The sequence below is a fragment of the Balaenoptera borealis genome, assembly GCF_965194805.1.
Source record: "Balaenoptera borealis genome assembly, chromosome: 2".
In the NCBI taxonomy this organism is placed as follows: Eukaryota; Metazoa; Chordata; class Mammalia; order Artiodactyla; family Balaenopteridae; genus Balaenoptera; species Balaenoptera borealis.
Window position 1 is genome coordinate 58,375,293 of NC_138867.1, and position 13,782 is coordinate 58,389,074.

A 13,782-nucleotide genomic window follows, 5' to 3' on the forward strand; every position below is an offset into this window, starting at 1 on the left:
ATAGCCAGGACATGGAAGCAACCTAAGTGTCCATCAACAGATGAAGGGATAAAGAAGATGTGGCACATATATACAATGGAATATTACTCAGCCATAAAAAGAAATGAAATTGAGTTATTTGTAGTGAGGTGGATGGACCTAGAGTCTGTCATACAGAGTGAAGTAAGTCAGAAAGAGAAAAACAAATACCGTATGCTAACACATATATATGGAACCTAAAAAAAAAGGTTCTGAAGAACCTAGGTGCAGGACAGGAATAAAGAGGCAGATGCAGAGAATGGACTTGAGGACACGGGGAGTGGGAAGGGTAAGCTGGGACAAAGTGGCATGGACATATATACACTACCAAATGGAAAATAGAGAGCTAGTGGGAAGCAGCCGCGTAGCACAGAGAGATCAGCTCAGTGCTTTGTGACCACCTAGAGGAGTGGGATAGGGAGGGTGGGAGGGAGATGCAAGAGGGAGGAGATATGGGGATATATGTATATGTATAGCTGATTCACTTTGTTATAAAGCAGAAACTAACACATCATTGTAAACCAATTATACTCCAGTAAAGATGTTAAAAAAAAAAAAAAAAAGCAGGTGGTGGGCTGGATTTGGCCCTGGGGCAGTAGTTTGCTCACTCCTGCTCTTAGCCAAGATGCTAAGCTCTGTTTTGAGGCCTGTTGCTGGACTCTTTTATTTCAATAATCCTCTTTCAAGATCTTTTACATTTACGTATTAGTCATTGAGCCTACTTACACAATGACCTACTGAGCAAATAATTGTGATTTTTTAATAAGTCATATTCTTTAATGCCAGCAATACTCTAAATGTTATAGGAAAGAGCTTCTGGATGAGTGGGATTATAAGCCAACCAAGACTCTTCAGAGGAGAGCCTCCGTGTGCATCTTAGCTCTCGGGAGCTTATAAGCTGGCACGGTGGGAGAGGAGCTGGGTTTCGCAGCATCCGCTCTGTGCCAGGCCCTGTGCAGAGGCTCTTCATGCTCTCCATGTCCTCAGAATGTCTATATACCACTCTTTCCATACAGGCTTCAAGGAGGCCCTCAAAAACACACAACGTCAACAAGATAAAAGAACTGAAGAAGATGGAGCACTGTATCATTTAATCCCCACATCAATCCTGCAAGACAGGCACCATTATTCCATTTTATAGGTGAGAAATAGAAGCTCAGAAGGGAAGTTACTTGCCTGAGGTCAGAGAGCGAGTAAGTGGCTGAGCATTTCACCCCAGACGTGCCCAGTTTCTTTGCCGGTACACCTTCCGATTGGCTACAATGCCCCTTTGCAGTGGACTGCACGCCTCACCTCACTTCATAACTCAATCATTGAATGAGTTTGGAAAGTCAGTTCAATTTGAAATTCTGTTTGCTTCTACTCTGTAAAAATGAGGATAGGAAACTTGGTGTATCCTACTTGCTTGACATAGTTGCTAAGATAGTCAAGCGAGGTAGAGTACGTGAAAGATCCTTGCAAAGCGTGGAACTCTGCCAAGGTGCCATGGTGGCATGTGCCAGAGGACTGGTCAGAGTTGCGGTGAGGCAGCAGCTTTCACCCCCTCACCACACTGCTGGCTACTGAGAGGGTTCCCCTGCCCCCAGGGGACTCTGGGCCACTGAATCATTCAGATTGCCCAAGTGTGGAGAGGAATTGGCCCCCTAAAATCCCCTGAAGTCAGCCCAAAGCTCAGGAACTTGGAAAACTAACAGAATTGTCATCCAATTTCTATTCACATAAATGACTCTTACGAAGGCACTCATAAGTGTCGTCACCATCTCTCCCCACACCGCCTTCCTCCCAAGGGACCTTCCTCCTACTTCTATTCCTCTAGTTTCAAAAAGGGCTCTTTCTCCTCAGGATACGTATAAATCCAACCCTTTCTCCCAGCTCTAACCCCTGCCCAGTTGTTTCAACGATGTGGTAAGGAACATGGTGTGAGACGGCTTTCATGGGTCTTTGCCTCAAACCTGTGACTTTTCAAAACTCTTGGCTGAAAGTTAGAAACTAGAAAAGTGGAATAGCTTGATTATATTAGGAAAAAAATGTCTGTATGTCAAAAATCACATAACATTCAAAAGGAAAAGGCAAACTGGAAAAATATTTGCAACACAGGACACAGAACTAGTATTACTCGGTATCCAAGATCTTCTACAAATCAATCACAAAAGTGACAACTTAAAGTGGAAAACGGGGAAAAAGCCATCAAAAGGCAATGCACAAGACCAATTCTAAAGACAAATTATAAAAAACTTTTTGCCTAGTTTGAAGTAACACCAGATATCCAATTCTTATGGAAGCATCAATAAAGGAAATGTTTAGACAAAACATACAGAATTACACTGGCATATTTAAATTGTGTGTGTGTGTGCGTGTGTGCACTCACATGGGTGTGTGTAATCTCTCTGTATAAACCTACACCTGTCTGAGACAATTTGGATGACTGGAGAGAATGATATTGGAGATGATGATTGGACTGAATGTCAGATTTAAAACTTATGAAAACCACAGATACAAACATAGCCAGGATTTCAACTCTGAGAATTTTGACAAAGGGAGAAAGAAGCAGATATGTTTAGGGAGGAAGCAGCCTCTTAAACTCTTGTTTTGCAACAGTGTCTGGAATGAAGTATATAAGGCCTGAGACTCCATCTAAGGCAAAATCATGAAACTAAGTCATCTTAATGCAAATGACATTTCATGAGTAGAGACTGAAACTAGTGTGAAGGACATTTTCTAAATCAATGTAAAAGTGTGCAGAAATAGCTGGATCTAAATTGAATAAGAATTGTGTGACAAATCGATGAGGTGGTGAGGAAAAGCCAATTAAGGTACTGATGGGCCTGTCAAGAGAATCTGAATGCTACAAGACCAAATCTAGAAGATTCTGGGTAAAGATGTTTCCTTGGAAGGGTTAGCAAAAGAAAGAGTTCTTTTGAGTGCTTTCCCAAAGCCTATTTTCTGTCCTTTGGAGCTTTTTGACTTTGAGTGGTTGGGAATGATTGGTTTTGATGATCTCAATCGCTCTCTCGCATTCTCTCTCTCTCTCTCTCCCTCTCCCCCTCCATTACCAACAACAGGCTGACTCCCCTCGCCCCCTCCAATAATAGGCTGATTCTGTTAGATCATTAACCTTCTCTTTCTTATAAAAAGAGTGCATTTGATAACATCATTTAATGGGGCACTTGAGAAATGGCCCCTTTCAAGTGTTCATCTTCATTTGTCCTGGTTGAAGAACTGGTGAGGCTAACTTAAGACAGAAGTAAGCACCTTTCTACTGAGGGTCTCACCTGGTAAGAGGTAGCTCATTTGGGTCCATTTAATGATAACAAAAATATGAACAAATCCAATCTAGAGGTTAGGGAATTGCCTATAATTTCGAAAATCTTTGAGTTTCAGCTATTCTGTAGGGATTGACGGGAAATTCAACATGAGTGGAGAACGTTCCTGCCTTAGAACTTCTTAGGGAGAATCAAGCAAACCACAATGTAAGAGTGACCCTTGGTATATCTTATTCTAGAAGAAACGAGTCCTGGGCCAATTCATGTTTTCTGAACTTCATGTGAAGAGTGTGTGGGATATTCAAAGAAGGAGTGAGCACCATATGTGGACACCTTAAAATTGACAGGTGACTCAGCTCTCTTGGCCCTATCTAGGCTGCTGGCAAATGACAGGCATAATACAAAGCCCATACAGTGTCGTGGTTAGCAGAAAAACTGGGAGAAAGTCATGAAAGCAGTTGAGATAAGCTGGCTATTGATCAAGATGGATTAAAAGACAAAATGAGTTGGCACCAGAATTAGATTAAGATGAGCAACTCTACACACTTTATTTTTAATAACCTTTAAATAATATAAATTCATTACCATTTTACAATTTAATACTGCAATGTTTAAATTCTTAATGGTGGTGGTGCAGTGGTTAAGAATGTGCCTGCCGATGCAGGGGACACGGGTTCGATCCCTGGTCTGGGAAGATCCCACATGCCGCGGAGCAGCTAAGCCCGTGCGCCACAGCTACTGAGCCTGCGCTCTACAGCCCGAGAGCCACAACTAAGCCTGTGCGCCTAGAGCCCGTGGTGCCCCGAAACAAGAGAAGCCACCACAATGAGAAGCCCACTCACTACAACTAGAGAAAGCCCGCGTGCAGCAAGACCCAACGCAGCCAAAAATAAATAAATTTAAAAAAAAAAGAAAATGAAAATAATCAATAATACCACCACCAAGAGTAACTGTGTTAATATTTTGGTTTGTTTCTTTCAAGTCTTTTACTATGCATGAATACATTTTCTTTTACAACACTGATTATTTACTATATACCTCTATGCATGAATACATTTTCTTTTACAACACTGATTATTTACTATATACCTCTATGCAATATACAATTAACTCTGTAGTAGACAACTTTGTACGTAAATCTTGGTTGAGTGTCTATCATTTCCTTAGATTAGATTTTCTAGAAATAGAATTACCGAGTCAAAAGATATGAATTTCGGACATGTGGACATGGGGGGAAGGGGAGGGTGGGATGAATTGGGAGAGTAGCATTGACATATATACACTACCACGTGTAAAATAGATAGCTAGTGGGAACCTGCTGTATAGCACAGGGAGCTCAGCTCAGTGCTCTGTGGTGACCTAGACGGGTGGGATGGGGGCAGGGAGGCCCAAGAGTGGGGGGATATATGTATACATATAGCTGGTTCACTTCGTTGTACAGCAGAAACTAACACAACATTGTAAAGCAACTGTACTCCAATAAAAAAAAAGATATGAATTTTCAGGTCTTAACACGTATCACTAAATTGATTTCTGGGAGGGTCAACCTAACTTATTCTTAAATTATCCATTTCTTTAAATGCATCTTTTTACCTTCTATAGAGCCTTTCATTTTCCCCTTGAAATTAAATAATCTCCTAAACTTGGCTCAGTATTGTAATAGGAATAAAAAACAAATCCAGGTTTATTGAGAGAATTATTTTGTGATTTTGTGGTAACTTATACTGAGATAATTCTCAACTTTCTCAAATACTTTCATACACGTTATTACATTTAGTCCCCACAAAAAAATCCCATAAGGTGAATAGAATTAATTAGAGAATGTTTTAAGCTTTGGGAGAGGGTTTCAGGCATTATCTTGTTCAGATTTTATTAATGTTTCCATCTGACAAAGGCACAGGGAGGATATGAGACTTTTAAAGTTCTAGAGCCTAAGTGTTTGGAATCTCAGTTCATATATTACCTTCCCACTGATGACCTTGACTTTATACTGGTCCATGTAAGGTTTTGTGTCACTCCCAATTTCCTCCTCCCCCTGCACTGTTTTATCAATGTATTGGGAACTACACCATTCAATCTCTCCTTATTATAGGGATATGCAAATAATTGGAAATCTGGACTGAGACTCATAAGCAGAGACAAAGCAAACTTGAAACAAGCACTTTATCTATGATGTGGATGATGACCTAGAAAAGTATCCCCAAGAGTATGTAGATGAAAATGAGCCAATGGACTTGAGAGAGTCAGGTTAGAACTTGGGGTGAACTTGATAAACCAAAGTGGGCAAGGGAAACTTGGTGAGAACAAGTTTAGAGCTCCAGGCTCAACATATTTTAGTACTGTACTGTTCTGACCATGAGGACTGCTGAGAGCTGGAGTATGCAGAGACTCAGAGGGAATCGTTTCCGCTAGTAATTCTCACCTGCTCACGCGATTTAAGTAGCATAGGTGAGTTCTGTCAATAGACAGGAAGAATCCTCAAGAAGAACCATCAAGCCTCCTTCCACCCCAAATATTTGGACATTCTTTACAGATTATCATCTGCCTAAATCAGTGTGGATTACAACATATTGCATAGAAGTTAAAACAGCACTCTGCTGATGTTTGATGATCAACCAATGGTCTATCATGGTCTCTGGTCAGTTGTTGCTTTGTTTTCCCCCGGGGTCAAATTTATTTTATTTAAAAACATCTCCATAGCATTTCCATTTATTTTGTGTGTCTGTAATTTTAAATTCGGAGGAACCACTTCTTAAAATGCCTGACATTTAAGAAAATCTGGTGCTGTATTGCCACCACGGAAGCCAAATATCATGTGTATAGAAAGTAGCATGGTTCAGCACGTTGAGTGTACCAGATTTTCCTTAAAATTAACATTCATGCCATATGTTGGTACCCTAAAATCAATACTACTTTGGCTGATGAAAATGCAAAAGGAAAACATTCTCAGACTGAGTGCTGTTCTCTTTCTTTGTAGACAATGTTTTATGTAGACATTAGCAGTTATCTTGGGGAGAGAAAATGATGAGTGCCTGCTCTGTAATTCTTGGTGAGAGGTCAAACACCCAAAGGTGGGGAAGCCAGAAGATCCAGCTTGTAAGGCAAGGGAGCCTGAAGGTATTGGCCCTGTAAGATAGTCCTGTGTTCTTAGTTTACTATTCAGCTCCAGACAATGTCTTGGCAGAAACTTGGAGGTAGACTCCAGACTCATCCACCATCATTATGTTCAAGAGGGCAAGGGGGAGAGGAGGAGGCCAGAAATCTTTCACTGAACTTAGAGAGGGCATTACACCAGAAATTTAGACAATGCCCTGGCAACCCAGGGCAACAAGTGACCTATACTCACACATTCCCTTGTGCGTCCCAGCCGGTGGGCCTTGTGACCTTTGAGGTCACACTCCCTCTGAGTTGCTCCTCTGCCCCTACCTACCTCTGCAGCATATGGCCTCCATGGTGCCAACAAGAAGTAAATCTTTATGCCTATGGTTCAAGCATCTGCACTGTTCTGGATTTGCAATGTGCTTTGCCTATGTGTTTATATCACTATGCTCCCTGAGCCCCTCTATGGCTTGGGCAGAGTCTGGGGCTCTCCCTGACACACAGGGGGCACAGCCTTTTGCTTATAAATATTGATCCAAAACCCATACTAAAGGGAAGGACAAGAGGGCAAGGTCACATTACTACTAAAACCACCAGACATATTTAAACTATGATGGGAATTTTGTGCCTGGGGCTTCGTTCTGCTGCAGTATTAAATAAGAATGGTGTGTTCTCAAAGCTGAAGCAGGCGTTTACATCTGTACTGTAAAGGATACACAGTATTTAAGGGGAACATTTGAAAATCCTACCAGTAGTAGAACCTAAGAAAGTTTGGAAATCTATCTTTTAAAAAAACTTTTTATTGTGGAAAAATCAAACTATAAAAGTAAAGAGGATAATATAATGAATCCCCATGTCTCATACCAAGTTTCCATTATGACCAAGCTTATTCCACCTATACCTACTCACTCCCTTACCTCCCAACTAGGATGATTTTGAAGTAGATCCATGACATCTTATTATTCCATCTATACCTATTTTAGGATGTATCTCTTAAATATAAGCACTTTTTTCTTAAAACATAGCTACAATACTATATGTAATATCTAAAATAAATCAGTAGTTTCCTTAATCATTAAATATCCAATCAGTATTCAAATTTCACCAGAAAATCCAATTTTTTGCCTTGGAATGAAAAACATTCTTGGAATTGTGTCAGTTTACTAGTAAACTAGCCCGTTTTCCACCTTTCAGATATCATAGAAGAGTTTGAAAGGTTGAAAAGAAAGATCCTTTTGGGAGCTCTGATAATGAAGAGAAGGAAGAACTACTTGGACTTTCTTAACCTGGTGTCACTGAGTGTTGAGACTGAAAAGGTTGTTACACATTATCCAGCTCCACCACACTTCCTTGTTGTAAGCTGAGGCACAGAGGAGTAAACTGACTTCCTCAAATTCACACAGCTAATTAACGACAAAGTATTCAATTTTAAAATTTAAGAGGCTCTATTTAAGATATTACTTATTTTGTTTTTAAAGTTGTTTTAGAAGGACCTCTATTTCCAGGGCTTTGTGCATGGATTTAAGGTCTGTGTCGCTGCTTTGATGGTTTAGAGCTGTGCTGTCCTATTCAGTGCTCATCAGCCACACGTGGCTCATGAGCACATGAGATATGACTAATCTGATTTGAGACATGCTATGCATGTAAAGTATATGCTGGATTTCAAAAATTTGGCAAAGGAAAAGTAAAATATCTCATTAACTGTTATTTTATTGATTAATGTTAAAATAACATTTTGGAGTTATTGGGTTAAATAAAATAGATTTGTTCAAATTAAGTTCACCTGTTTCTTTTAACTTTTTTCATATGGTTACTAGAAAATATAAAATTACATTTGTGTCTTACATTCTATTATGTTTCTATTGGACAATGCTGGTTTAAAGATTGTGTTTTTGATCCAGGCAGGATTCCATCAACTCATTACACAACCAGGCCTTGGGGCTGGAGAGGGCTGGGGGAGGTCACCTATCCTATCCATCTCTTACCACTAAGGCTGGAAACTAACTAAACCACCCTACAGTAAATCTTATTTTTAAATATTTGTAGAAAAATAAAACTTCTAACTTCCCATGGCGTTGCCTAATATAAGTAGGTGAGTTCTACAAGTAGGAGAGTCATACATCTACTTGTGCAAGTATTTTAAACAAAGCACTAGGAATTATTCTTGAACTCTCCCTCCATCAACCCTCATGGCCAATCTAAAAGCAAGTTCTACTTTCAAAATACCTCTCAGATCTCTACATTTATCCTCATCGTGACCTCCCCAACCAACTGCCTGGTCCAAGCAACCACGATCTCACCTTAGCTGCGGCGTTTGTCTCATAATTAGTCTTCCACACCATTCTTACTCCACTCTTGTAATCCATTCTCCACGAAGCAGTGCAGTGGCTTCTCAGAGAGCACATATGACCATGTCATTCCCCTCCTTGAAGGCCTCCAGTAGCTTCCCATTTATTTCAGGATAAAATTCAAAATCTGAACATGGCCTTCAAGCCCAGCATGGTCTGATCCATTTCTTCGGCTGCATCTTGACCATGTTCCCCAAGCTCTCTGCATTTTACTCATATTGGCCTTCTCTCAGTTCCTCATCCATACCGTGCTGCCCCTCCTTTCAGAATCTCCATACATGTCATTCCTATTGCCTGAAAACTCTTCCCTTCCCTCCATCTACCTTTATCTAATCAATACATATTTATTCAGATCCAGTTCAAAGCATCCCTTCCTCAGCACTTCCTGACCAGGGCAGGCATACTAATTTCAACACTCAGCACAGATCAGAGTGGTCATTTTCACTTATTTGTGTGATTATTCACTTAATGTCTAACTCCCTTTGTAAATTGTTTGCTCCATAATTGCAGTGATCCCATTAGTTCACATTCACTATTGTATCCCAGCACAGTTCCTGGCACATAATAGGCCCTCAATTAACAGGAAGGACAAAGGAAGAAAGGTGAGGTGGTTGTACCAACAAGAATCCTGTCTTGGGCTTCCCTGGTGGCTCAGTGGTTGAGAGCTCATAACTACTGAGCCTGCGCTCAAGAGCCCGTGAGCCACAACTACTGAAGCCTGCGTGCTGCAACTACTGAAGCCTGTGCACCTAGAGCCCGTACTCCACAACAAGAGAAGCCACTGCAATGAGAAGCCTGTGCGCCACAATGAGAGGTAGCCCCTGCTCGCCGCAACTAGAGAAAGCCCGCGCACAGCAAAAAAGACCCAACGCAGCCAAAAATAAATAAATTAAAAAAAAAACAGAATCCTGGCTCTTCTTTCTTTACTACTCTTGAGTGGAGAGGAACACCCCTCATCACCATTCCTTCACAGCTCGTTAACTTATTCCTGGACAGACTACCTGAGTACCCCAGTTATGGATTAGCAAATTCTATGAGCTCTATTTTCAGTGTCTATCCATAATCCAGCCACTTCTCACCACCTCCACTGCCTCTACTGTGGTCCAAGCCACAGGTTTCTTCTAGGAACTTTGAGCTTTACTCTGAAATAATGGAAAATTGTTTTATAATAGCCTCTTAACTCTTCTCCTTACTTCCACATTTGGCTCCTTGTAGCCTACTCAACACAATAGTCAAACTGATTATATTAAAGTGTAAGTCAGATCTTCTCACTCTCCTGCCTAAAACTCTCCAACAATCTTCTATTTTAGAGTACAGCCAGAATCCACCCTGTGGTCTGCAAGTATCTCCATGATGTCGTTACCCCACTGACCTCATACCCTACCACACTCTCCCTGGCTTACTCCACTCCAATCCCAATGACCTCTGGGTTTTCTCACACACACCAGGCTTTCTCCCGCCTCAGGGCCTTTGCACCTGCTGCCCTTTCTACCTGGACAGCCCTTCCTCTGGATACCTACATGATTCTCTCTTTACCTCCTTCAAGTTTTTGTTCAATATCACCTTTTCAACGAGGCCACCCTAACCCCGCCCTGCTCCCCACCCCTGCACTCCCTATACTTTCTCCTTCCTTGTTTTATTCATTTTTTTTTTTAATTAATTTATTTTTTGGCTGTGTTGGGTCTTCGTTGCTGCACACAGGCTTTCTCTAGTTGCGGAGAGTAGGGGCTACTCTTAGTTGCGGTGCGTGGGCTTCTCATCGCGGTGGCTTCTCTTGTTGTGGAGCACAGGCTCTAGCGCACAGGCTCAGTAGTTGTGGTGCACGGGCTTAGTTGTTCCGTGGCATGTGGGATCTTCCCGGTACAGGGCTCGAACCCGTGTCCCCTGCATTGCCAGGCAGATTCTTTTTTTTTTTTTTTTAATTAATTAATTAATTTATGGCTGTGTTGGGTCTTCTTTTCTGTGCGAGGGCTTTCTCTAGTTGCGGCAAGCGGGCGCCACTCTTCATCGCGGTGTGCGGGCCTCTCACTATCACAGCCTCTCTTGTTGCGGAGCACAGGCTCCAGACGCACAGGCTCAGTAATTGTGGCTCACGGGCCCAGTTGCTCCGCGGCATGTGGGATCTTCCCAGACCAGGGCTCGAACCCACCAGGCAGGTTCTCAACCACTGCGCCACCAGGGAAGCCCCGCCAGGCAGATTCTTAACCACTGCGCCACTAGGGAAGCCCCCTTGTTTATTTTTCTCCATGTCTTCTAACATATTATATAACTTATTTATTTTATTCATTGTCCACTTCCCTCTACTAGAATGCAGGCTCCAAGAGGACAGGGATGTTTGTCTTCTGTTTCCTGTTATATCCCCTAACTCATGGCCAATCTAAAAGCAAGTTCTACCTTCAAAATACCTCTCAGATCTCTACATTTAGAGAGATCTGTCTATCAGATCTCTCTAAAGTGCCTAAAACACTGTCTAACAAGAGGTGCCTAAAACACTGTCTATCAAGAGGTTGTTGCCGGATAAATGTCTGTTGAAAAACAGGCAGGCTTGCACCCAGCCATCCAGCGTGACCAGGCAGAACTGGCCTGTGTTGTCAGCAGGGCCAGCTTGGCTCTGCCTCAGAGCTAGTTCAGGAGACTTGGAGGCTCTCTAAGCCCAGGTCAGCTGCCCAATGTCCTAGCTCAGTTCTGGTAACTGTCTGTGAGGCCAAGGAAGCAATATGGTTCCAGAGAGCATCTAAATGGCTCCCCCCGACATCCTCTCCACCTCCCCCTCCTCCATCCCCACCACACACAAATATACCACACAACCGTCTCCCTTTCCAAGGACACAACTCAGGCTATTTCTAAAACTGAGATTCTGATCCAAAACAGTAGCCAACACATAGTGCATCTCCATGTGCACAGGAAAAGACAAGAGACCTCTGAGCAATTTCCTGGCCCTATATTTTTCCATTCCAGTAAATGAGGCCTTCTTTAGCTCAGGAATCTATCTCTGAACCAAGCCAATGCCTTAATGGTGCATTCCATTCGTTACTGCCTGGGCTTGTTTCTTTGTTCTTTGATTTTCCATTTTAAGTGATGGACACCTGGATCCCTTCTGTCATAAAAATTTTGACAAGGAGCTCTCCCGGGTGTTGACTACTAGTTAAGGTAACGTTAATAAGTTAAGGTAACGTTAATAGAGAGTTCCTTTCCTAAATAGGCATTTTATTTAATAATACGTAATACTTAAATTGTACTCTCTGCCTTCGAAGAGTTTTGCAAACTTTACACTCTATTAAGCTGAGCAGCATTCGAGTTCATGCTTTATGGCTGAGAACCCAGCAAGGTTAATTTGCCTAAGGCCATGACTAGCTGTGCTTTGGACAAAGTACTTTGTCTTTTTTAATAGCTGAGGAAAATATAACTAATAAAAATTGTAGTTATTTAGCAACTGTCATGATCAGTCAATTAGTTTTGAGTTCTTTCTGTGTGTTTTTTTAAGGCCATGTTTGGAGTTCTTTCTTGGCTGTACTAGCTCCTCCATGTCTCCAGATACCATTCCATGTTCCTCTTCTTCTTTGTCCCCAACCCCTACCCCTCCTCCTCTTCTTCGTCTTTATTCTCTGTTGGGTCTGGGATACTCCAGCTGCCAGGAGGAACCCACCATATCCCCAACCTGACAGTTACCCTTATCCCTGTTTCTCTGGGACCTACTTTCAGGAGATAAGCATATTGTCATTAATAGATTATGAAGGCTTGAAGTCAAGTTCCAATGGGTGGAGAAAACCAAAGAATAAGTTGTATAATATCTTTCTGGCTTATCAGTTTTAGTGGTGAGTAATTTAAAACATTTAAAATGCAAACCAATATGGATATGTTATGGAGCAGAATGCAAAAATTAGGACAGGTTAAAGGCTGAAATTCTACCTAAGCAGATTACTTAGGATTTCTTTTCTAGATTTTTCTCTCCCATTAGCAGTACTTGGATTAGAAAAGTCTAAGAAGAACTGATATAACACGGCACTTCCTCTGAGCTCCATGGAGGTGAAATATCAGGATTGATTTTCTAAGGGCTGGTAGAATCAGTCTTGTTATTTTACTGTGCCTTTGAGCAAGGAATGTTTTTTTCTGGGGACTGTCTGGAAGGTGATGGAGGGAAGTTGGGGATCCTTTCCTCTGGATCTTGAACATCCACCAGGCAGCAGCCTTACCAAACTGAGGGCAGAGTGGCCTTTTTCTCATTATTCAACAAATAAAAGAAATAAGCAAGGAAACTTATCATACCTGAGACTATGATTAAAAAGAAAAATCTGGCATGTGTTCAAGGACGAAATTTCTATTACAAACTGATTTCACACTGAACGTGTTGAAGACCTTTAAAGAGAATGGAAATATGTGAAATAAAGGCTAAGCCACGATTACTTGGATTTGGCTTTAACCTGTCCACACTGAGGTGCACATACTCTCAAGCCCCAAGGATACTTAAGCTCATCACAGCATGTGGAGATAAGGTATAGCACCATGTATGTAACGTGCCTGTAGAATGCACTTGTTATAGAAGAGCAAAGAGCTCAGGACACAGTCAGAATCCCAGCTCCCCCACCTACTAACTTTCCTAAGCCTCCCTTTTCTTAACTGTAATAACAGGATAATAACACTTTATCAAATATTTCTAGCTCTTCTTCTGAGCACATAGTCAGATTGCACGTCCCTATTCCCTTTACTTGTAGGCATGGCCATGTGACTTGCTTTGGCCAACAAAATGCGAGTACAAGTGACATGTCATTTCCTTGTGGAATCTTTGAGAATCAGTCCATGGTTCCCATAATTTTCTTTCCCTCTACCATAGCAACCTGAAACATTTCCAGTATAGCTGTTCTGTCAACCTAGGTCCTAAAGCTAAGGTGACCTGGGTCAAAGCCATTGTTTATTTACGAAACGGATATGTAATGGAAGGGAGATATAAATCCTTGTTTTCTTTCTTTTTTCTTTATTTTTTTAAGCTGTGGGGATTTAGAGTGTGCTCGTCACTGAAACATTACCTAGTCTATCCTGACTAATACACTACTTCA

At 41.6% G+C, this 13,782-nt stretch overlaps 2 protein-coding genes across 24 annotated transcripts in view; one reads left to right on the forward strand and one right to left on the reverse strand.

The window, feature by feature from the left end:
* Positions 1–13,782, reverse strand: part of ZNF366 (zinc finger protein 366) — a 70,774-nt gene that overhangs the window by 39,239 nt on the left and 17,753 nt on the right. The window lies entirely within an intron of this gene.
* The window catches only part of LOC309619267 (uncharacterized protein), a 59,315-nt gene that overhangs the window by 20,648 nt on the left and 24,885 nt on the right, over positions 1–13,782 (forward strand). For 12 of the 23 annotated variants that reach the window (XR_014238839.1, XR_014238846.1, XR_014238847.1 and 9 more), the window contains 2 exons: positions 6,259–6,398; positions 7,575–8,157. The exons of 4 other annotated variants lie outside the window; for them this stretch is intronic. The gene's annotated coding sequence lies outside the window, so the exon portion shown is untranslated. 7 more of the 23 variants (XR_014238840.1, XR_014238845.1, XR_014238841.1 and 4 more) reach the window with 6 other exon arrangements.